This window comes from Manacus vitellinus, unplaced genomic scaffold, assembly GCF_001715985.3.
Source record: "Manacus vitellinus isolate BGI_N305 unplaced genomic scaffold, ASM171598v3 scaffold_7_pilon, whole genome shotgun sequence".
In the NCBI taxonomy this organism is placed as follows: Eukaryota; Metazoa; Chordata; class Aves; order Passeriformes; family Pipridae; genus Manacus; species Manacus vitellinus.
In genome coordinates, this window is record NW_021940813.1 from 22,567,514 (window position 1) to 22,593,085 (window position 25,572).

Below are 25,572 nucleotides of genomic sequence, written 5' to 3' on the forward strand. Positions count from 1 at the left end.
TGAGCACGGTGAGATCTTGAAGTGCGTGAGATGTGCCATGTTTTCATGTCTGTGAGATGTACTCTTTTGCCTGAAAAACGAGGTTTACAGTAGGAGGAAGAGCAACACCAGTGGCAGTCACATATCAGCAAATATGAAGAATAACTTGTGTTGAGGAGTGAAATAAATACAGAGGAAACACTAGAGCAGTGATGATTCTGCTAGCAGAGCCTCCTGCTCTGCACGATTAAGAGGGATACATGGTCCTATAATGTGAACCTTCCAGCATCACATTGAATGTGAGGATGTAAGGAAGGGCCTGTATATAATTGTTAGGAATTGGAGTAAAAATCATAATAGGGTGTTTGAGATGTCCTGTAAAGATAAGGCCCCTGTACAAACAAAAAGATCAAAAGGAGCAGTGCGAACACTCAGTGGTAAAGAAAGTGATGACCTCTTAATTTAATGATTCCCAAGAAAACTTGAAGTTATTTTACTAAAATATTGTGAGAGCCCCTGGGAATGAAAGGAAGAATCAGAGCATACAGATTTAAGTCAGTGTGGCTGCTTCTGTTGTCAGTGTGCAACACTCTGCCTGTGGTCAGAAACAGACCTGGAAAGAAGTATGAGAAAAATAAGCCCTATTTCATTGCCACAATTTTGTTGACTCCATCAGGCTGTCTGCAGTCATTTAGAGATAATGGGGGGAGAGGTGTTATGCACTAAATGTTACTATTTTTATGATGTGAAAGAAGAGTTAGGTGCAGTCTAGTTGGATCTCCCAATACTCAAAGAATATTACTGTCTTTAAACTTCTCTGCAGTACAGAGCAGAGAAGATACCCTTCTAATAGGAGCTTTTGTTATAGTAATGCCAATGGCAAGGGAAAATATTCAGATTATTTTCCTGGAGATTGAAGCTGCTGCTGTTTGGAAAACAGTGCATTACACCATCTGTTTCCTTCTGATTGCGCACTACCATAGCCATTGTTGTGATTAATTTCTTTGCTTCTAGGCACAAATTTGAGTGCTTGAAAGAAGATTAAAAGCTTGTTTGCAGACAGGGATGTAGCTAATGGCTAGATTTCAGTAGGATTGTGTGTACTTACCAACTTCACAGCTCAAATCATCAATTTTCTGCATGCATTTGATATGTGAAGAAAGCGAGGAGAACATCCTTTTGCTTCACGGTAATAATCCTCTGCACGAATTGTTGGTGAGGTTTTCACCGTGTGTCAGTAGTGTCATTGCATGCTCAAAACACCTCTGGGACGATGAGTCACTTTTCAAAGAATCACAGAATCATTTAGGTTGGAAAAGACCTTTAAGTTCATAGAGTCAACTATTAACACTGCCAGGTCCACCACTAGGCCACGTCCCTGTGGTGGGGACACATCTGTATGTCTTTCAAATTCCTGCAGGGATGGTGACTCACCACTTCCTTGGACAGCCCATCAACTGTTTTTGTGAAGAAATTTTTCCTAATACCCAACCTAAACCTCCTTGGCACAACTTGAAACCATTTTCTCCTGTTCTGCCTACCTGTGCTGGTTTAAAATGAACCCAACTCGAGAGATTACAAGTCAGAGTTTCAATTTACTAAAAAGATTACAATAAATGCAATGATACATAGAAAACTGGTTTTAACCCCTAAAGACAGATGTAGAACTCAGCCCCTTGGGACAAGAACAGAACAGTGTTTGTTAGCCCCTGTGCTGAGAAAAGCCCTGATGGCTCACAATCTGACGCAGGTGTCCCCTGGTCCCATTTGGTGCCTCCCCTGTTAAACTCAGCAAGAAACAGGTTGTCTCTGCCAATGCTGTTGTTACCCTGTGTCTGACCAGAACCACTGCTTTGTGCCCACCAGTGACAAGCAGAACAAGAAAATGTGGATTTTTTTTCTAATATGGATACTGTGCCTAATCTCAGTTCTTCTTTTGTTTGAAGCCTGAGTATATAGTACATTGGCTATGAGCATCGTGGTGCTTTTTTACCACTATGCTGTTCTCATCTTTCCTTCCTTTTAATATCTGTGTACTTAAATAGCTTAGTAGGCCTTTGACCCAGGACAGGTAGCACAGCTGCAATATGCAATGGTCCATTTGCTTCGTATAATGAATTTGGAAAACAAGTGATATTTGCATGACTCATCAGTTCTTAATTATTACTTTGATACTTTTCTTCATTGTCCCATTTCAAGATTGCCACGTTTGCCCATGATTTCATGCTGAAAGTTGAACAGATTCCACCTAGAACTGTAATGATTCTCCTCTGTTAACATAGCATATGCGAACTAGAATTTTGTAATAAGCTATTTAATATTTACTTCAATGGGATTAACTAAAGGTTATCTCTTTGAATTGCTTTCAGAGTAATAGTTGGTACATCATATTTTAAAAACCTTCTTCAGGGAGATGTGTGTAATGGTATATATTTGGGTTGTGGTAGATCTGTGGCCACACAGAGCATAGTTAAACATAATTGAGAGGAAAATCTTGACTGCCAAGTAAAGCAGTATTATCAATTTCCTCTCTCCTGCATTGAAAGAGACAGGGGGAACAGACAGTGTAGGGTTTCCTGATATGTTTTAAGAAAGCCTGGGATTCATTTCCCCACCCTTCCTTCCTATTAGCTGTTTGTTAACTCCCAGGAAGATTCAGGCTTTTCTTGTGAGACCTCTCTGCTCACATATTCTGGAAACGGGCTCTGCCTTTGAGGGGCTCAGTCCTCACTTTTGTGCAGATACAGGGAGAGGAAGAGGAGTTTTGATGATGAAAGTCTGACTTCGGGCAAGCGAACTGAAGAGGAGTTTCTAATTGACAACATTGTATTCGCAAAGGTATTTTCCTTTAATTTGCTGTCACGAACACAGCACTTGCCCCTGAGGAATACCGAGTGTTTGAGACACAGAATCAGGAAACACAGCAAGTGTCAGTGTGAGATTTCTGCCCTTGGAGTACCAAGTTGCGAACTGACAAGCAAGACCATAAAGTTAAAAGAAAGACGTTCAACTTGCCCTTCTTCAGGAGAAACCTCGCGTTTTTCTTTGCCACAGCTGAAGATCCCTCACATTAAAGAGAAGGATGTGAAGACGGAGCCTAAAGTATCAGCTAGTTGGGGCGAGCAGTGGCGTTGGATCTCCGTATGCTGCTGGAGTGCACTAACAACTGGGGGCTTTTCTTCATCCAAAACAGGGCAGGGCTGTTAGTTTGACTATAGCTATTTTGGATAAAACACCAAAAAGAGACGGTTTCACAGTTTTTTTAAATTTCACTTGCTCGTCTGACCTGCTTACATGACAAGCTGTGCCTTCCTTATTCATAGTAATCACAGGGAGAGTAGACTGAAAGTTGTGGCAAGATGTCCTGTCTGCTGGGTGCAGCACACTAGGAACTGAGAGGGCCTTGAATTTTATACAGAAACAATCTTGGCATTTTCAGTCCATTAAGTGCAACTGATTTTTCTTTTTCCTTTCTAGTAAAACCAGGTATTGGTTCCTGAGGAAAAGCACATACAATACAAATAATTGCACTGCGGCTGTTTCCAGGCCTTTAAATCCCACCTTTTTTTATCATTTTTTGGTAGCATTTGAATTTGGCAAATAAGTTTCATGCTCCGTTGACATTTAAAAACAAAATTAGAGTGTCTTTCTGGAAGTGTTAATTCCGAAGAGCAGATTTTTTATTTCCTTTACTGATTAACTTGGTGAAGATACATCCATGTCTCAACGCCATTTTTTAAGGGAAAGACATGAAAGTCATTTTAGGATCCTACCAAGATTCTTCCAAATCCTTCATGGCAGACGGCACTCGAGAAATAACCCACATCAAATATGCTCTGGTGAGATGAATGTGTACGTGATTCTATAGTGTGATGTATGTGTGTGGAGAATGTTGCACTTAAATTTGAGGAGCATGTGAGTTGAAAGGAGCAGTAATTAGCCTAGGATATGTGTTCCTGATTTTCTCAACTGATGATTCTTGCAGGAACAAGTATTGTCTCTGAAAGCGAACTCATGTAGGGATCCAGCAACTGTTACAGTTAAAAAATATGTATCTTTGTCAATATGAGGTATTACTCATGATAGTGTTTACTCTCTGTCACCAGTATTTACTGGAAAAAAAAATTATATCTTATTTCTCCTTGCAATTCCAGGTGTATGACAGTATCTAACACAGATCTGAATGCTTTACACCAGCCCTCCTTTTGTATTCTGGAAGAATGTCACTGAGGTTCCTCTCCTAAAAAATATAATTAATTAAGCCAAAAAAAATATTTTTAACTGTACTCAAAAAATCAAGAAGCCTCTGATCTTTAAATTTTTAAATTTAAATTAAAATTTTTAAATTAGGACTTGCCACCACTTACTCAGTCTCAAAGTCTGTTTCATACAGTGTGTGGTGTAATAACACGTTAGTGTGACTGATAATTATATAATCTTTGTGTTTAGTAAAGGTGCATTTTGGAGTTTTTTTCTCTGAACTAAGTTAACTCTGCCTGGCTAAAATAAGCTGAATTACAATTTTTCAATAATTAATTAAAACTTTCTTGTTTTTTTTTTATGTATCGTGAGTTATTGTGGTCTTTAAAAAAAAAAGAGGACTTTTTTTGTTTCTTTTTAAATTAATTTGAAAATTGAAATTAACGTAAGCTAGGCTACCTTAGTTAATTTTCAAGGCTTTTCAATATTTCTTTCTTTAATGTTGACATTTACTGATAGGAAAAAAAATAAGAAGAGAAAAATGCCTCTCTGGTGATTCATTTTTCTCATACCTTCATTTGTACTGTGTTCACGAGTCTTTTGTCATCTACTGGGTTTGGAATTAAAATCGTAAGGGGTTTTTTTGTAAACTTTGTTTATAACCTCTGAAACGTAAAGATTTCACCTTTCCTGACTTACTAGTTCTAAACATTCATGAGGCCAAGGCTTGGTATTTTTAGGAGTACTAACTAGTAAATTATAAAAATTTAACATTTAATTCTATTCAGCTCAGAATAGAAAAGGTTTTTATGTTAATTGCTGTTAATCATAGTAAAGAAAAATGAAGAAAAATTAAGTAATATTTTAACCACATGGGACGCAGTCTTGCAAAGCAAAGCAAAACAAGATCTCCTCTGAGTCTTACTTTCATGTAGCATTCAACCATCACTTGGTAGCGCTCACACTGCTGTCAAGTCCTAAGTGTAGCCATAAAAGCCATCACTTTCACCAAATATTTTATAATAATTATGTTTTTATGAGTTTCAGGCACCTGCTGGCCATTCATTAATGGACTGGAGCTCATTCCAAGTACAGGCAAAGCTTGACTACATAGGAGAAAACCACAGATTTATTCTATTAAACACACTCTAACATAGTTTTCCTAATTTTTACCTAATTTCCTTTAGACTAAGCTCCTTAATATAAATCTTGTAATGCTGTACAATCATCTTTTACTTACAGGTTCCTTTCATTATATATAAGTGTGTGTATAGTCAGAAAATAGTATGTTCCTCTAGGAAACTGTCTGTTCTGTCTCCCACCCATTTTTATTATTATTGCAAAACTCCTTTTGATCGTGTTGCAGCCTTTTCTGTTTGAAGTCTTCAAGTATGCAAAAATTCTGTTTCCTTTCCTTCCTGTTACCCGTTTTATGTTGACAGTAGGAAAGCAATTATATGCTTTTGATGTTAACCTTATATATTCAGTAAGAATTATTCAATTGTTTTGGTCAAGGCTGTTTTATGGCCTTTTTTGGACTGATAGGAGTTTTCACACCTTGCTGGTGGCAAACCTCAGCTTTCAGTGGCACTTTCAGACCAAATGTTACACAGAAGATGGATCAAAGTTTTAGATTGTAGAAGGGAAGGGGTACTCCAGCCTGGGAACATTTTTGTCCTGTAGGTATGCTAGGTGAAATTACAGTTTTTTGGCAAGAACGTATTTCTCAAGTAAATGTGCTTGTGGTTCAGTGAATCCCATGAGGTATGCACCTCTCTTCTCCTTGTGACAAAGTTGAGCCACTCTGTCCTGCTGTCCCAGGTCTCACAAAACTTTGTTCTCTCTTCATTAGCATCTCTGGAAATTGCTGAGAGCATGTTTGCTTCGCTGTGACTTCATCCTTTCCCTGGATGTTAAAATCTTTAATATAGAATATAGTAATCTTTAACTGAACAATAAATATTCTAGTTCATATATTGATTTTGCATTATCTTATTTACCTTAATAAGAGAAGCTGGGCTTGATTCCAGTTGTCATACTTCATGAATTCCATCTCTGTTTTATTTTCATTTTAACAAAGCAGACTTTATTTACTGCAGCTCGTGGACAGTTGGATCTGTCCTCCTTGGCCTAATCCTCACTGCACTGTTCCCTGCAGGTGTCTTGTACTCAGGGCAGGCTGTGTTGCCCTTATCCGCTCACGCCAGTTGAGCCCTAGCTCTGGTGACACTTGTTCTTTGGAATGCAGAGGTTTGGGACCAGCTGCCACGTGGCCTCTACTGCCTGGGTAGGCAAGGCCCAGGCTGGTACAGCCAGGCTTGTGTGAGGCAGCATCGTGTTTTCTGAATCTGTCGCTGAACTGTGTCTCTTCTGTGTACTTCTGCATCTCTGACTGCAAGCAGGTGGGGCAGCAGTTGTGGATTTGTGGAGGATTTCAGCTCTGGAAAGCTGTGGCTCCAAGCAGTCTTCTGTGAGGACACTTGTCTCCCATCAGCAGGGGAGATTTCTCAGGGTGCTGAATTGCTGTGGCCCTTTGTGGTGGGCTTCCTGACACAATGCTCATAGGCCATCCTTTGAGATTCTCCCTCTTCTCGCTTTCTCTGAGCAAATGGGAACAGTAGGTCGGCTTGAACTGAGAGCTGTAAAACAAGTCTGGCAAGTAGAGACGCCAGAGACATCTGTCTTCAGTCTGTGCTGCGTGTAGTATGGATGGGGAGTATCTTTGGAGACATCCTGCAGTCTGCATCTTTTCACACTGGATTCAGGTTGGTTTTCTGATGAAGATGACTGAAGCAGTTTGCTTTCATGTGTAGCTCTAGGCGTGTAATGAATGAAGAGACTGTCCGTGTCGCAGGGTCCTTCCAAGCCAAAGAAGTTCTGCAAAAAGGTACAGTGAGACAGCGCTGTAATGTGTGTGTCTAATACTAATAGATTTTTGTAGTAAAGGTGTCAGATAACCTGAATAATCCACAACAAAGAGTGAAGAAGAGTCTAGAGGAAGAGCACCTTTGCATCTTCTGTGTCAGCCGAGGGGACGGAGATGTGGTACATCTTCTGGAGCTGTATGAATATTTCTGTTAGATATTGACCATTCTTGTGTGGGGAGAGGGAATGAGCTTACAGACAGGCTAGGAAAATGTGTGGATGCAGAAAATGTCAGACTGAGCATACTAATATAGCAGAAATATTTAAGTATCTGAAGACTTCAATGTACCTGAAGTCAGGTACATTGTACCTGATGCAGCCAAAGCCTACCTGGAGCCTGTGCAAATACTGACATTTCTGGTTGGTGTTCAAGTCTGCCACAACAACTTTATTACTGTTAGTCCTGATGCTAGATAGGTCAAGGCATGTAAGGCTGTGTTTTCTGTTTGCTGCCTTCACATTTTTGTTTGCTAGCTGGATAAATGTGTTGAAAATGAATTCATTTGAGATTTTGAGCTTCCATGCTTGAGACTTTCATTACCTGTCCTGCTTGAAATGCCCTTGCAATTTTTCCATCAGAAAGATAGAGAAGAGAGTTGGGTGTGAATCCATAGCAGAGGTGACAAACTGTACTTCTGAGTGAGCAATTCAATACAACTAGTTCCAGATAGTATGGTGAATATCTGCATGAAAAACAGTTTGCTTTGCCTCGCTAAAACCTAACACTAGTGAAAATATGCTTAGGGCTTATGCCTATGCTTAGATATACTGTATGAGACACTGGGTATATCAGCAGTCTGTAAATATTCAGGGTGGGGACGTGAGGGGAGAACGCTATAATTAAAGAGATAATTACAAGAACAGTGGCATTAGTGGAGCAAAATATATTTGTAAAGTCATCTTGTGCCACCTGTTGCATTTATGGAACAAAGTTCAGTTAATAGGAAAGCTCTAACCTTCTCAGGGTAGTTTGTTCTGAGCAGGGGAAGAGAAAAGTGGACCTTTTTCTTCTCTGATGATGAATCAGAGAGGAATTTCAGTAGCAGAAATGAAGAGCTATTATTTTTTCTCAGAGTGGTGTTCATGGCTGGACTTTGTAGCGCAGGGTAAGTTGACTTAACTTTATAATAGTTCCTACGTCTTGTAAATGTAAACAGACCTGTGTAGTCTGTTAAGTCAGGGCTGTGTAAGGTGTGTGGGTTGGGACTGCATTCTTGGAAGAGTTTTGAACATGTTTTATGTATGCCAAAAAAACATGCATTTCAAGAACCTTAATATAAATTTTGTGAGCTCACTGATTCTTGAAAATACACTCTGTTCATCGAATACACATCATTGGGAGAGTGTGTGTTGTGGATGGTAGTGTTTGGATTTTAAGAACTTTTTCCAAAGGAAGTAAAATATTAGATATTTTGGGTTCTAAATTTTCATATAAGGTTTTTATAGACCTTTCTTTCCTCTCAAATATCACACCCCAAACTTGTTACCATTTAATATCTGTGATGTACTTAAATTCAGTGATTTATTGGGCTCAGACAAGTTACTTGGTGAAAAGTGAGCACATCAGCAAAACAGCTGACATCTTTCCAAAGACAGAAAAGTTTCCAAGCAGTATGTGCATCAAAAGTGAACTGTTTCTTTCTTCAAATAATTTTCAGAGCATCATCATACAATTTAATAGGGACATATTCAGTATATGTTTTCTGATTAAGAGGTTGCTACTATTCAGATACCAATTCAGTGATACTGGCAAACGTTTTTCTTCCTTCACTTAATATGTCTGTTTTGACTTACATAAATCTGAAAGACCTCAGCCTTTCTTTTTTTAAATCCTTTTTGCTGCCTTTTTATTAATTTAAGAAGTTTTATTCTTTGTGTTAAAAAGTAAAAGTGAAGAAAATGCATGATTTGAGGAGAGTATTTTACAATCACATTAAGATGCATGCTTTGATGGAAAGTAGAAATATCTAAAAAGAATGACATTATCAGGAGATTTTTGAGATGGTCCCACTCAAGATTCCTGAAATTGCTTATTATTTCACATTTCTTGTGTTAAAAAGTAATTTGAATAAAATTATAATATTTTAAATTACACTGTTGAAAAGTTACTATTTTAAAATTTTTGATACCTTAACTTGGAGGGAAGAATTTTACTTCTCTAGCTGTGTGCATGACAAAGGAATATGTAGGTTCTGAGGTACTGATATACAGGCCACCACTTTTATTTTCCTGGATGATGATTCTTCCAAGAAAACAAGGGCTTTAAAGAGTCTTTGTAATGAGCAAGAGACACACACACAGAATTAGGGGCAATAAAAGACCTTGCTTCTAGGTTCCTTTTCCAGTAGATCCACACTGACTGAATTCCATGAGCCTGTTCCCTTGCCCCTTACCCCTCCCCAGAGTCAGCCTGTGATTTTCTCTTTTTCCCTTTTTGCTAAGATTTAGGCTGTCTATGAGTTTTCTTACGGGGAACAGACCTTTTCTAAGGGTTGTTGTGTGACATTAAGGGTTGCACATGTGAATGGAAGGAAAAGATGTGAAAAATAGTTACTTCAATACATGTAATATAAATCCTCAGACAACAAAATCTGTGTCTGTGATGCTTGAAATGGGGGAAAAAAAATGTCTTTCTGTGCGTTAGTACTATCTGAAAAGCCCATTTAATTAGAGACACTAGCATATACAACATTACTCTTGTAATAGGCAGTGAGCTAGTACAAATTTATATTTTTCCTGCTTTCATGGCCGCTGAAGAATATTTGAAAAAAATAATGCAATAATGAAAAAAAGAACTTAGGGTTTTCCTGATCAATAATCTGAGAGACTTTGCTTCAATAATTTAGAGGAAAATTACTTCCTGTTCTTACAACATATTTTTGCATTTCCAAATAGAGAATTGTCAACAAGTAGATATTTGTTCTTTGGGCAGAACCAGTCCTGGAGCCAGGATGTAACTTTATTTACACCCTTTATCTTCTTAATTGTTCTTTCAAGAAGTTACAATTCTCATGTGCTGTTGCAATCTGTTTAGCTGTACTGAAGTCATGCTTAATAAGACAGTTTGCACTACTTCCTCTTACTGTGTATGCTTACAGTGTTTAATGAAATCCCACATGATCTCCAAATTAACCTCAAAGGTTAAGCTAACCTGAAAAGGTTGAACACACATGGCCTCTTGGTGAAGCACACTAAGTCAAAAGGATCAAAGTTTATTGTAAGATTTCCAGCGCTTCCTGATTGAAGCTAGCTCTTGTATTTACTTATGTATTTTATCCTGTTGAGCCACTATGTCTTCTTCCAAAGCAGGAAGTGAAGACCAGTGCAACTTTAATGTGCATTTCTTGCTCAGTGATTTACAAAACACCCCAAAAGACATTTTATTTTAGTCAGCAGTTAATCCAACCTCACATGCAGTTTCTGTTTGTTGTACATTGACTCGAGTATGGCATGAAACCTTTCTCTGTCTTGTTGGTAGGTGTTTTTTCTGTAAATAATGGCTAAGAGCTGCTTACAGTCTTAGTTTTCACATTTACTTACTCTTAAGCAGTCTTTGGTGTCATTGACTGTGAGTTTGTCAACTTGCACACAATTCAGGGTGAGGGACCAGGCTGTTGAATAAGTTCATTCTTCCCTTTTGGAGTGAGGCCAAAGAACTAACTGAAGGACATGGGAATCTTCTGTAGGGGCTGCTTCTTCTCCTTTCTCATCCCCAGGTGGAAAAAAAATGAGATTTTTCCAGCTGCTCTGCTATCAGCATGCAGTGAGTTTTGGTCTCGTTTTAATCAGTCTTACATATTTTAATCAGTCTTACACTTATTTGTATTTTCAAAGTTTGTAGTCAGTTCTGGAACTTTTGTAAATAGAGGTCACAAAAAAAGTGAGTCCAGGGACTGAGCTAGAAGAAGACCTTGAAGGGCTCAGAGGAGATGGATTGCATCCATCTTAGTAAAGAGTTTTGTTCATTTAACAAACACATAGCAGTGAGGCAGCTGGGAGAAAGTGATTCTATAATTTCAAATGTGAGTGGTTAGTCAAGAGTATGCTTCTAAAAAAATGTCTCTAGTAAAATTCTGGTGACAATTTATCTTATTGTCCTGGATTATAATAACTCTTGTGATTTGTGAATTCTCTACAGTAATTTTAATCTTGACAAGGCTGTATTCTGAAAATCATCAGGACTTTCAGATGGACAGTCCTAACATAGTTACTTAGTTGTATTACTGATGAGTAATTCTCTGAATGATTCCCTCTTTTAATTTATTTATTTGAGAAATCACTTTAGAGGTCTCCACAGTATGTGACATATAGTTTACATGATTCTATGTCAGAGGACTAATTGAAGAACTCATTTATCTGTGTCCTTTGGCTTTTGGGGAAGGAATTACTTGCTTTTCAGGCTTTCATTTGAAGGAAAGATGTAATATATATTTCCTTCCTTTTTTTCTTCTAGGTGAAAGATAAGATTTCATGAAACAGAAAGCAACTTGTTTTATTCAGTGAGCCTGTGGAGCAGAATTACTCTTTAATTCCTAAGCCTTCATGATTAAAAAATAAGTATTTTAGCCAAACACTTACCTAATACCTACCCTCTTTGGTGGATTCCAAATGTGTATATGAGAAAGTGGATAAGGATCAGTTGTTTTTAAAAAGAGCTGGTATGTGAAATGAAGAATTCAAGATGCTGCCTCTATCCTTTTACATTAGAGAAAATCTACCTTTCCAATACTGCTTGTTATAACTGGATTTTTGAAATAGAAACTCAAAACGTCCTTCTAGAGAGCCCCAAACCACACAGCTCTCCTTCAACTCTCCTGTCAAACTCTCTAGCTTCTACTATCTCTATCTCTAGGACTCCAGTAGTGTCTTCAGGCATTTTAACTTGGCTGTGCACGTGGGGCACAGGTAATGTTTTGTGGTCTGTCGCTGTGCCATCTACCATGATGGCCATCAAAAGCTGTTCAAGGACTTCAGGTCCAAGTACAGGTGGTGTCTACTATCTTCTTCAGTATAAACTTTTAGCCTTTTGGTTGATAACATTTGACCTTGGTTTTTTCTCTGATTTTTTTCTGACTTCCAGCTATTGAAAATTATGTTCTTTGTCTGCAAGGTAAGTTGTAATAATTATTTTTGCAGATGTTGTCATGTGCCTTTATAGCTATTTTAAGGATCAATTCCTTGAAGAAAAAAAAAAATCATGATTCCAGGGGGGTTTGAGTGTTTTCCTGTTTAATTGGAAGTTATTTCATAATTGAGAAGCAAAATTTTTTTATGTTGGTAATATGAAAATGTTTTATACTGTGCTTTGCTTACAGAAATACATGATCTTTTTTACTTGAATTAGCTAAGATATAACAGTCTCCAGATGCACGTGCTGAATAATGACAAAGAGTGCTTAATATTTCATGAAAATACCCCCTTTGACCAAATGAAGTATGTACATGGCTCATATATTGATGAACACAATGTCCTATGGCAGAAAAGATATCCGAGAAATAAAACAGAGGTTTAGTCATCTTTTAACTCAAGCAGCAAGACAAAATGTGTGTTTAAGATAGCCTGGTGGGAGATTGCTTTTTTCCTGAGCATGACTGGAACTTTTAAAATTTGTCATGTCAATCAAAAAGACTAACATTGTTTGCTGTTTGAGAGGGGAGCTGCATTGGCTCAGGTTACTGTCTGTACAGTGCTACTTAAGCATTGTATGAACCACCAAGGCTCAAAGACACAGAATGATGTAAATGGAAGTTGGGTACATCAGCCAAAAAGTGGGACCCTCAGAGTCCTGGCTTGGTCTTTTGGGTCCCTGGGTATCACTACTTGACGAGTACAATTTTCACAGTGCCCAGAAATAACCCTCTGGGAATGCCAGATATGCCATCCTGAAATGCAGTGGCATCCTTAACCAAGGAGATCCTCTGCCTACGTCCCATAAACTGTTCTAATCTGTTCAGCATGCTCCAAGCACAAGTAACGTGCACTCAACAGTTCAGCACAAAACCAATCTCTGCTGCCATTTTCACTGAAAGCATTAAAGGAGCTTTGATGGAACCAACCTTTACTATTAAAACTTAAAAACATAACTGTCTTAGTGGCTCCCAACAAAGCCTATTGCTTTGCCAAAGGAAGGACTTAGGGTTTTGGCCCAGCTCTTGGAATTGCTTTCAGTATTCAATTTTCTAAATACAGATCAGACTGTGTGCAGAGAACTTGAGTTGTGTTGGAAAAATTTGTAATGAACCTTCAGGTTTTGAGGTGTCAGGAGGTTGTTTTGAGGATCATGCCCTTAGACTCAAGTAACAGCTTTCTCCCTGAAAGTGCCTAAGCCACTGTTTGGCAGTGAATTCAGTTTAGTGCCTAAACACCTGGAATTTGTATGGGAGTTTGAGGTTAAAGATCTTATAGTCACAAGAGTTATGGAACTTCCACCCAGTATTTTCCATTCTAGCATGCTCTCAGTATAAAAAAGAGAAATGGTATTCCCAAGCCTGTCTTATCAGATACATTTTTGGCCATTTGCCCAGTTTCAGGTCACCTCAGTTTACCTGCTTCAGTGTTACAAAGTAACCGAGCATATTTTTTGGGAACAAGGAGTCATAAACAGAGTAATAACAACTGTTTTCCACATTACACTGCTTCCTTCTCTTGGTTACAAAAACCTACTATCATTGTTTACATTTAAATAATAAGCATGCTCTGTCCTCTCTCCCTGTCCCAGTACACACCAACCTCAAATCCTTGTGGTCCACAGCATTTTTATGGATGCTCTGCAGCACACTGCTGCCCCGAAGTCTCCTGTCCAAACAATGGGCTTGTTCACTCTTGAATAGTTTAAATTTTTAAAAACAATTTCCTCTGTGTGACCATGTTTATTTTAGAAAGGAAAAAACAGAGGTTGCTGTTGTTACCTGCACACAGAAGCACTGCTTCAGAGAGAGTAAACATGTTTTAGAGCACAATGCCAACAGTTAAGCAAGTGAGGGGAAGCAGTATGGTATGAAATAATAATATCAGAACAGAGAAAACATGACAAAGTAGGTTTTGCATTAGTTTGCCAAGCTGGGGAGCACACCAGAAATATACTGATTAGCTCCTAATCTCTGCTGTTGCATGGAGGGCAGTAACTTCAGTGGAATTGCTGCCACAGACAGGAACAGGATTGCATTAGGACTGAGTCTGTTTCTCAGTGTTTAAGCTTCAGGAGAAACTTTGGTTACTGGTTTATAGCACAGCACTTAATCTGAAGACCTTGCAGGAGTAATGTTTGCACAAGCTCTTTATCAGCCAACTGCTGGTGGCTGCACCTGTGAATCTTTAAATGCCTGTGAATTCAGCCCAGCTGGGCTGGCTGAAGTTAAATACCTGTCAGCTACCAGGAGGTGCTAGATGGATGCATGCTGCTTTTTTGGGCAAGCTGATGATAGAGCTGTGAGTCTTTTCCTTCCACTCAGGTACAATGAGAGCTTCTTCCTTCTTGCCTGAAGAAGAAAACATGAAATAAGCTCAATGAAGTCATGTTTTTTTGTTGTTGGTTTGTGGAGACTAACATACTTACATGGTGTTACCTCTTTGTAGCTGAGCTGCTTTTTTTCTTCACAAGTTAATGAACTAGGTGGTTAAAAAGATGTGCAGTGGGGTTTTTTCTGCTTAAAGGAATTATATGCAGCTAATGGTAGGGAACTGAATATGTATTATATACGTGAGCTGCATCAAATTTGTTCATAGTGCAGGAAAAGAAATTCTACTGAAGAAAACACCGTGAGAGCTGATGGAAAACACTTCCAGAATCTTAGGATGGGGGGAAAATGGAATATTTTGGGGCTGGTGGAAACTAAATGCATTTTTTGCAGAGGCAACAAGAAGAGCAGAAAGAATGACCGGGGGTTGTGTCTGTGTTGTCGCTTACTCCTGTGAGATTCACGGGCATTAGTTCAGCTGCTGCATGTGTCAGAACAAGTGGAATTTGCTCTTTGGCATTTGTTTCATCCTTCTTTGTGTCTTCTTTCTCCTTATGGAAAGGAGAAGAAATATAAAACTGCTTCAAAAGCTTTTGGGATTAGGGTGTTTTCCCAGAACTGCAAAAGGGAGAAACTTTGCAAGTTTTGCATTTTGTTAATTGCAAAATCCTGATCAGTGGAGACTAGGAGGTTGATGTGATGGGTTGCCAACTTTTTATAGATCTTTCCTAAAGGTTTGAAATATTACATCTCTTACGTGGCTGGTGCATCTATTTTTGTTATTGCTCATCTCAAAATAGTGTGAAGGTTTTTGAGGCATACTGAAAAAGCCGGCCTCCCGAAATTAGAGGTTAAGTGCTGATAAACTGCCCTTGGCAGAGGTGGGGCTTTGTTGTTTCAGTTCACAACCCTGCCTGAGCTGTCACACCTAGGCCAAAAGTAAATACAGTACCAGGGCAAGTAGCAGTCTTTAATGTGGAAAATGAAGGTAATGCTGCTGTTAAAGAGCTTGGTCTCCATACTACTTTCCTGAATAGGCCAGGAAGCATCCCAGGAAACTAGAAAAGAAGGAAAAGGTCTTCTTTAGGCTGATAAACATCTCAGCGACTGGCTGCTTTTTCAATCAGGTAAGGGTATAGGCTTCCTGTTTGCTTCCCAGAGACTGGAAACAGAACACAGATATGGCTGCTACGCTGCAGTAGTTTATGGATGTTACAACAGCTCTTTACAGGGTTAGGGGTTTTTTTAAATTTATTTTGAAGAAGTGGTTTATTAAAGGGCTCACTGCCTTTTTAAATGATACAATAATATTTTCTTAAAAATTCTGCATCTACAAAGTAAAAAGGTCAGGTGTGATTTTATGTCATGTCTTTCCACAGAGAGCAACCCACATGGGCTTTGTCTCTGCTCCACTGACTTAATCTAACCAATATCATGCTGCTAAGCATGATATGATAAGGTACTTTATTCTCTCGTTGCAGTGAGACTTTCTTAAAAGCTAATTTCTGTCGAGACCCTGAAGCAGTTCTCCTGGTTAGCTCTCCAGAAGAAACTAGTCTGTTTTCTGCTTTTTTTTCTTTTTGATTGGTGGAAAATGAGCTTTGGTTACTCTTTCTTGATGTTAAGACTCTTCTTTTCTTAAGAAAACTGTGGAGCTTGTTGAAGTCCAGAAGGGTGAAAGGACTGGCTAAGGGAGAAATTGAGATACTGTTTTGGAAACCTTTAAGGGGTTTGAGGATTGCTCAGTGTGTTTGCTTGCATTTTTTCACACTTTTCCCATTTGTGGGGCCTGGGTGGGTTGCACAGCTTGCTGCAGTGTGCATACCTTGGCTACAAAAATTCCAAATCATAAGTCAAAATCAAAACTGCCTTGATAAATAAGAAGACAGTAGCATTTTTTTCCTATCAGTTATGTGGGTTTTGCTATTTTCAAGTGTAACCTCACAATAATGTGGGCCAGATTTATGCAGTGCAAGGACCTAAGGTTGATGGCCAATTCTGAAGAATTTTGCCTGTAATTGCTAATTTAAAATGACAAATAACTGATATGATCTCATAACCAGATTTTTTTTAAACTCATTTGGAGCTATGAATAATCTTCCACTACTGAAATATTTTAATTAACTTGTCCAAACCTACCTCAAATTATTATTTTTGAGATGTGATAAAACTAATAATTTTTATCTCTTAATTTTGCCACAGATCAAAACTAGGTTTCTCTTCTCATCTCTCCTCTCTGTCCTGTGTGCTCTTTAGGGATTTTTGGGACTGATGATTTCTGCAAATTTTTATTTTCCTTTCCTTCCTTTGTAATAAAGTTTTGCAGGCTTTATCTGTGTTTGTCAGTGTTACAGGAGTATCTGATATTTTTGTTGGAACCGGTTCTCCCACAACTTTTGACCTGAAAGATTTTCTGCTTCCCGATTATCTTGTTCATCTGGAAAAAAAATGATTCTGTGTACTTCAAGAGCCATAAAAAAGGTTTCCTATTGGTGACAAAGTTTTATATTTTGACTATAAATATAGTTGTGAGAGTGTCACAATGCTTACTTTGTTGTAATGGTCTCTTTTGGTTTTACTTACTTTTTGAAGTAATGTTCTTATTAATGTGATGTTTCAGAATACTTAATAAAACTGTTTCTCCTTTGCTGAGTCAAATTCCTGTGCTGCTGTTATCACGTGTTTCTGTTCTTATTACTTACTGTTGGATTCTCCTTTCTGCTGCCTCTAAACTCCACAGCCTTTTTTCCCCCCTCCTTTACTTACTCCTTTAATCCCACTGCTGATATAAAAATAGATCTTATCTTCTTCATTTTTCTGAATTTTGTCCTACCTTCTGTCTAACTTCAGCAGTGATTTGGTTTACATCCTTAATTACAGTTTTCAGTTCTTATCAGACTGCAATTCCTATCTCTGAATTTTGAACACCACTGCAGACACCTTCAGCCCCAAGCCAGGAGTCTTCTTTTCCTCACCCCAGTGCTACCTGAGTAGCATCATCCCTCTGCAGACACTGCTGCACCGAGTATTGCTGCAGTTTGTGACATTAAAAAGGCCACTTCCATTTCTCTGTTGGTGTTGCAGCTGTGGACAGTCAGAGCTGTCACTAAATACTGCAGGATAAAGTGTGTTACTACTAACTCCTGTGTGATTAAACTCAACCCGAAGACAAGTCCAGTTTTTGTGTCTCTGTGAAACAAGAAACCTTGATAAATCCTGCAGCACAGCCAAGGAGAGGCCTATGATTAAATACTTATGGGAGAGCTTGTTTAGAAAGGACATGTAAACAAAAAAATATAAACTGATTAAAATTCAGTTCTCAGAACACCAGAAAGATATAATTTTTTAATTAGAAATTGAAGCAGATGTGTGACAACAGTGTTCAGTGGCCAGGCTTCTATCATGGTTTTGGGGAAAGCTCCTAGGTGTAGTCATGAGGTCACAGAAGTACCATCCTTGATAGGGTGTTACACTGCCTTAAAAATTACTGACGTGTTCTTTTGCCTTTTGTTTTACTTCTCAGATACCTGGTGTAAGGGATGTATAATCTTCAAAACTTTGACATTTAGTTTTGTCTTAATTGCAAAGTGTACTTTCAATATGGAATTTTTCAGCAGCTTTCCTTTGTTTTTTTCCCGACATTATCTTTTTCAAAGGTACCACAGAGTTCAGCCTTTTATTTGAACAGCATCCTTTCCTTTTTAGTGCTCCAGCAACTATTGGTATTACCAGCATGCTTGTTTTCAATGAAAAATGTGTCTTTCTTCATGATTGGCAGTTTTTATTGCCTTTTTTAGAGCGGTTTCGAAGGGGGTTAGTTTTGTTGCTGTGTGAATATTTAAGTAGCTGCTTAGTGTAATGGATTTATGCAAACACATATGTTTGTGTGTGCACGTATGTATTATGTGTGTATAAACTAATTTTAATCCTTGAAATCTTTTGATGTAAACCAGACAGAATTGGAAATTTTGAATGCTTGATGACTTAAAAAAGAATGAAACCTTTTTTGCATTCATTCTTTGGAAAAAACATCAAGAAGGATTAGGAGAAAATGAATAGGGCTTTTAAATAGTTTAGTGTGATAAACTAGATGCCAATAGATTATGCATCAAATTGCTCAACGTCTTCAAAACTCCACATAATTATAAGTTCTGCAGTTACAGGTGTGAGAGGTGTATTTTGCTAGGGTTTTTTTTGAGAGAGTATACATTTAGATTATGCTAAAGATGATCCTGTAAGGATAGCTTTTGTCATGCTGAATTGCACAAAGTGCCACATAATTTTATTGGTGTGCTTTTTTGCTAAGTACCACACCCCTGAAGAAAAAAATATGTTTAATAATTATATTTCAATGTTGAACTTATCAAACTTTAATGTCCTTTACCGCAAATGTTGCCACCCTCATGCTGCACACTTGCACATGCTTTATAAAGCAGATACAGTGTCTTGTATATTTAAACCACAGTCATAGCTTCCTTCTCTGGGTTCATAAAACTATGATGACACAGTCTTTTACCCTCAATTGACTTTGCATGCATCTTCAACAGCTTCTCCCACAACATTTTCCTCTGTGCTGCCGGCTGGAGCCTGTCATTCACAGCCCATGCTGAGGTGGGAGGGAGAGCTTAACCTGAGTGCAGAGCGTGAGTGGAGTTGAAATTAATTTCTTTGCATTTATAAATATATACACTTATTCCCACACATTTTGTTCCAGAGAGCTGTTGCTCCTTCGTGTTTTAATAGAGCTTAATTTTGCACTAAAATCTTTTTGCTGACATGTGTGCCCACACAGCACAATTTTCCCCTCTGGTTGTATTTCAAGCTGGATCATGAAGGCTAGGGAAGGGTCTTGTGCTTCAACGCCTTTGTTCTTTCTTGCTGCTGTTCTCTGAAGTGCACAGCTAGGAAATCTGGTATTATCACCATGGGGCAAATGTTTCACCATGCACACACCCCAAAATAGAGTGCTAAAGTAAAAATGCATTCGCTTACTGGCTGGATCCCTCTTTTCCCAGGAGAGTGTTTCACAGGAGCCCAGTCCAGATTTCTATGGAGAATGGAACTGCAACAAAGAAAATCACCTTTGCCTTAAACCCCTTAGCCAAGCATCTGAGGCCAGTTTCCTCAGAGACACTTTGTGTAGGCTTCTGTCCCTCCAGCACAGTCAGAGCAGGTTCCGAGTCTGCTCTACAGCACAGGCTGAGCTCTCTGTACATAACATTTCTTCACGTGTGTTGTTAAGTCTAAGATCACTCTGGTCCCTAAAAGTGGGAGGTGAAGGTGCATCTGGCTGGTTAATATTAAAGGACAGCGGGATAGAAACATACATTCCTTTATTTTGATGCTGTTAGCCACAGTCATTATTACATCTTGATTGGTCCAGGAAAAATGCATCCCTGGAAGTGTTCAGGGCCAGGTTGGATGGAGCTCTGAGCTCTAGCTGAAAGGTGTCCCCATCCACGGCAGAGGGATTGGAACTAGATGGTCTTTAAGGTCCCTTCCAACCAAGGTGATTCTATGATTCTAAAACATATGTAACTATGGTTTTTGGAGATCTGAACGTGAGGAAGGAGGAAGCTAAGTGGAAGTCTGGAGGATAACTGTTCCATGTATCTGTTGCACTAGTCCAAGAAATTATTTTTAAATTAGTACTTGGTTTTCACCTGAATTACTTGTTTCACTGTTTCCTCTTCTCTGAAATCTGAAGGCAGAAGTTTGTTGAAGAGTGGTTGTCCACATTACATACAACGAGTGGGCTCTGAAACAGGCAGTGTTGATTAATACAAGGGTTTATACTTCCTCTCTGCCTTAACAATGAGAACAAGCACAGCCAACATGCTATAGGTCATTCTTTCTCCTCTTCTACATTCATAGGGGTTTTTGGTTGTTTTTTCTGGTTTGGTTTGGTTTTTTAAGGAAGTAGCCAGCTTGCTAAAATATCAGATTCCTGTGGCTTATTGAATGGGTCTAGGTTGGGGTGATGCCTATCTTGAGAAGGGTGTAGTTCCTCTCTTGCTGTTATAATCTCTGGAGGAAGGCTATAAAACTTCCTCTCTACATGTTTGGAAAGCACTCTCATGCCTGCTTTATCATCATTTATTATCAATCAGATAACAAGAGTTACATTTTCCTCATGCAGGTGACAGCAAAATCCTGGCACTACAAGCAGACATATCCAAGCATATTACAGAGGGCTCTCAAATGTTTGATACCAGCTTGGTGCTGTTAAGTAAGCAGTTAATATCACACAAGTGTGTGTACTTGCATATGGTGTATGGATTTCTAGCTGCTCTGAGACTGTTCTTTCTGGAGCCATGTTGTAGCACAGGAGCTAGAAATAAAATTGTGATCTTTGTCTGAGGACTACAAGTCATGATACTGATCTAGGAGCCTTCACCTCCACCCGGCTGGTTAGGAGACAGTCCTGGGAAGGCAGGAGTATGGGCTTATAGCTGAGACATAGATCCTGTTTCTGACATTGCAACAGATGCTGTTACCTGATCTAAGAGAGGTCACTTGCTCCATCTCAGCTTTCACATGTGTGAGCATTTACATGACTTCTGGGAGGGGTGTGAAGATGAAGACTCATTCACTAATTTTGAACTCTTTGCAAAATCCAATATACTAATGACATGTACAATACCAAACAGTTAAGTATAACATTTCTAAGGATTGTTACTTCTTTTAAATCTGTCTTATGTAAAAACATCTGATATTGCTTAGGAAACCCTTGTGCTTTGATATAGTATAAAATGTTGTGGCCTCCAAACTGAAATTGAATTGAATAGCAGAATTGAAAAAAAATTACTTTGATTATATTCTTCTGGTTACATTATAATGTCATGCACTGAATATAGCTGCTTATATAGATGGTAGATTTATTATAATACATCTGACTGGTGTGGCATTATTAACAGTTCCTGCCCCATGGCAGATGAGTGATGAGAACACAGATGTGGGACACTTCAGAAAATAACCTCTAGTGAGATCTGTGGGTGACCTGGGTTTGTTTGGGTTTGTTTTTATGGGATTGGTTGATGGCTGGGAGTGCTGAAGCAGAAACGGAGCCTTTTCCATCTGCAAATGGGATTTTGTGAACAGATGTAACCATCAATTCAAGCTTTTTATCCTCGCTGTCCTCTTTCCTTGACCTCTCCTGTTGGGTAAAGGCTCTTATAACACTGTAAAGTGAAAAAAAACAATCCATTTGTTTTCATATGGTTGTTGCTATCACTCATGCTCATTGGTTCATTCTTTGTATTAGTGAGTCTGGATAACTAATCTCAAGTGTATTAATTAACAGGTAGTCTGTCACTGGACAATGACTTTAAAGGATCAAGTAAAGTAAGACAGCCCAGCATTCATGTCTGAAAGATCATATGGAATACTTTTGTTCTAGTTGGTTTTGTAATTTGTTGCCTTATTTCTCATTGTCTTATGAATAAGATTTCAAAATATTTCAACTTGCAAAGTCACATTAGTAGAATACATATCTTTTTGGCAGCTCCTGCTGCTTTGGGTAGGCTTTTTTAATAGGGAACAGGTGCTTGATGAGTTTCCCATCAAAGAAAACAACCTGGTTTGGTTCCACCAAAGACATATCAGTGAAAATTCCCTAACAAACAGGAAAAACTGAATACATTTCTGGGGAGCTTTCTAGCCAAAGGTTCATTGGAAAAAGGACATCTGCCCCTTGGGCTGTTAATTTCCCTGTGCGTAGGGGTGGGTGGTGGAAAACTATGATAATGATAGATTTACTGGACAATTTTTGTTAAAACTAGGGCTTTTAAAGGGAGGGGTTTTAACAAGGCACACTTAGGATTAATTTTTTAATACATTCTTCCTCTGATAACATTTGAACAGGGCATGTGTTCATATTTAAAGCAAACAGCTTGCATATAATGCATGCCAGCACTTTATGCAGGAAGACAAGAAGTGGTAACCAGCAGCCAGCAAGCCCTTCAGAGACCTCTGAGCCTGCTGACAGGCACACTTGCTCTGCATGTAATTTGAAGAAAGGCACTGTGCCCCCGGTGGCTTGGCTTTGAGTGAAAGATGGAGTTTTGTGCTCTCATTTTGCACTGAAGACGAGCTCACAGATAAATAGGTCACTGTCCGCGGAACTGTTTTGCACTAAATCGATTAGAAGCAACATGACCTTAAGCCTGATCTCCTTGCTCTACAGAGATATTGCTGAATTGTGGCTTCTTCTGAAGAAAAGCACAGGTGTGTCTAGTATTTCAAATTTTCTTAGTTACTTGATTGCAGGTCAGGCAGGAACTTTGCCAGATAATATTATCCTACTGAGGAGAATGAGATGTGTTTTAGTACGAAGGCAAAAGTTCTATTTTGCTTGTGTACATTCATGTATAAATATAATTTATTGTTACATGTGTGTGTTTTTCTGTCCTTGTGTAAATTTGCAGTGTATCCTTTTATTTGCGGATGTATTTCTTGGTACAGCAGATGTATCCACTAAATCTGTTCCGGTATTTTACACGGAAGGTAATTTGTTCACTCACACCATGATTATGGTGATCAGAACTGCTACTAAAGCTTACAAGGAGAATTTGCTATTGCAGAGAGCTGTCCTGCTGTTCCTGGTGTACAGTGTGTTTTAATTTTCAATTCATTGCATTTTGTGTGAATATCAGATACATAATTTCTCCAATCCCTGTTGGAGGTAGGGAAAAAGCATAGTTTCTTTTACAGGATACAGTTTGCATTCCCTAGTTGTTAGTATAGGAGGGTTAATCTAAAATGCATTATTTCTTGGATTCCTTCAGTCAGAGCTTTCTATAGAAGTGTTGTTTCTGTTAAGATGTAATTAAATAGTGAAGATATTATTTGCCGTTAATAGTGCAGCTACAGTCCATTGCAAACTGAAAGCGTGTTTTGTGGAACAGGGACAAGCAAAAATTGCTTCCTTATTCTGGTGCCTGAATCCATGTTCCCAGTTCTGTTTTCTGCTTTTGGTATGCATGACTATTGCAGAGGAGGACAAAGAGCACTGAGCCCATGGACTGGTGTCTAACCTTCCAGTGTTGTTGCTATTGAAATGTCAGATTTAAATGAAACAGGTATGTAAAGGGTGGATCTTCTAAATGAAGGGTGGATGTTCTTACTAATCTTTAATTAGTATTACTAATTAACAACATGCTAGTCTGAGTGTTCTGCTTCTCAAGTAGCGCTCGATGCTACTAGGGGTAATACTAAAAGGCATGCTGCTTAGGAGGAATGAATGAAAGGTTTAAGGAAGGTGAAGATAACCATATGGAAACGGTGGAGGGATTAATCAGTCTGAGTAACTTTTGTTCTTTATGTGCATCATCATTGGTCCTGAGAGGGGAGGGGGTTGATTTAGGAAACCACTGATTATTCTATAACAGAGTGAATGTCTGTTTTAAACTGCAAAACCAGGGAGTGTTTGGTGTCAAATCATAATGATGCATATGTAACCATGCCAGGACTACTTGTGTAAATTGGTATTTTTAAAATAGGGTGTTTTAATTCGTATTTGATTACTGAGAAATAAGTGAGCAGGGCTGCTTTTGCCAGCAACTGCCGAGGCTTGATTTTCATCTGTTGACTGCCACCAATTCTTGTGGGCATGTTCAATGTGCCAGAGATCACTCCTTTCTGGAGAATTGTTGAAAGATTTTGTGCTCAAAGTGGGCAAAAGGGTTGTCCTGTTTCCTGGCACTGTTCTTTCCTCTTCTTTTTGAGCACACCATGAGATTTTTTTTTGTCCCTACAGTCGGTAGAGGGGAGAGGTCTAACATACCCATCTTTCCATTGTCAACTCTCTGAAAAATTCCAAGGAAAACAATATCTCCTTGGAGAATTCTTTTTTCAGTTTGTGTCCAGGAGTGAGGATAGAGGGATGGCAAAAAGGATGTTCAAACTGAAAAGAGAGAATGGGTCTGGAATATAGGCACAGGACTTGAGTCTCTGTTTTGCTTAAAGACTGTGCAGGTAGTTGTGAACAGTGTTGGTTCTGGTTTTCAGCTTCCAAATGCAGTTGTAAGCACCTCCTGTCTTGTAGGTACAATACAAGACTAAAAAGTCTCTAACACATTCTGGCTGTTGCACAAGTGGGGTGTGGGACCAGCACTGCCTATCTGTGGCCATGGATCCCCAGGAGTTAACAGGCAGTCTCCAAGGGACAGGATCTTGTGGAGGATCTGTCGTGGAGGTTCTGCTGGATTTTGTTGTCAGTAGGAAAGAGGATGACTTGGAGTCCTAGCAGAGATCTTCTATGTGTGCTTGTAATTAAAGGGAGTTCTTAAAATCTGGCTATCACAGCCTTATTTGCAATGAAGATGGATGCCTTTCATCTGCTGGAGTCAAGTGCGGCACATGCAAGTTGCATGATAGGGAACGAAGGTTGCAGTGGATGAATCGTCATGTCATTTGCTACATCTTGGTGTTAAGAACAAGCTTTATCTGAAAGGAGGGAAGCAAGGCAGGTCAGTACTGTGCTTGTTTGCCCACGAGACAGGTATAATGTGATATTTTCAGAGCTATAGAACTGCAGCAGGAAAAGGATCTGCTCATGCCTACGCTTCGCGAACGAAGATTTGGGATGGGATCTGCTACTAGGTGATAGTTTTGCGTCCTGAGAACCTCTTAGTTGTTAACATGGGACCGTTCTGGTGCAGTTCTCAGGAAATAAATTATTGGCTGGAGTTGTTTTTTTTTTTTTTAGAAAACAGAACTAGGGATATTTCCCCTTTTGCTTGGAAAAGCTATTGCCTTAGCCATTTTTTTATTTTAATTTTGTTTTTCAGAAAATTGATATACCATGTAATATATAGTTGTAGACAGACTTTATTAGCCTGAGATTCAGCAAATGTGTCAACATAACTGAATTTTACACTATATTCTATATTCATTTTTGAAGTCAACATATTGAATTATTATGCAATTTAGTTTGTATGTGATCATTTGTTGTAAGGCCATGATATCTATGTTGGAAGTTTCTATTTTCTTTCCAGGATTGTGAGGTAGG

The 25,572-nt window shown here is 38.7% G+C and overlaps 1 protein-coding gene across 4 annotated transcripts in view; it reads left to right on the forward strand.

Annotated features, from left to right (window-relative positions):
* The window catches only part of MCF2L (MCF.2 cell line derived transforming sequence like), a 150,301-nt gene that overhangs the window by 46,928 nt on the left and 77,801 nt on the right, over positions 1–25,572 (forward strand). Inside the window, exon 1 of one of the 4 annotated variants that reach the window (XM_018084160.2) lies at positions 3,704–3,818. The exons of the other annotated variants lie outside the window; for them this stretch is intronic. The gene's annotated coding sequence lies outside the window, so the exon portion shown is untranslated. Of the gene's footprint in view, positions 1–3,703; positions 3,819–25,572 lie in introns of those variants that run through there. 4 annotated transcript variants of the gene reach the window in all.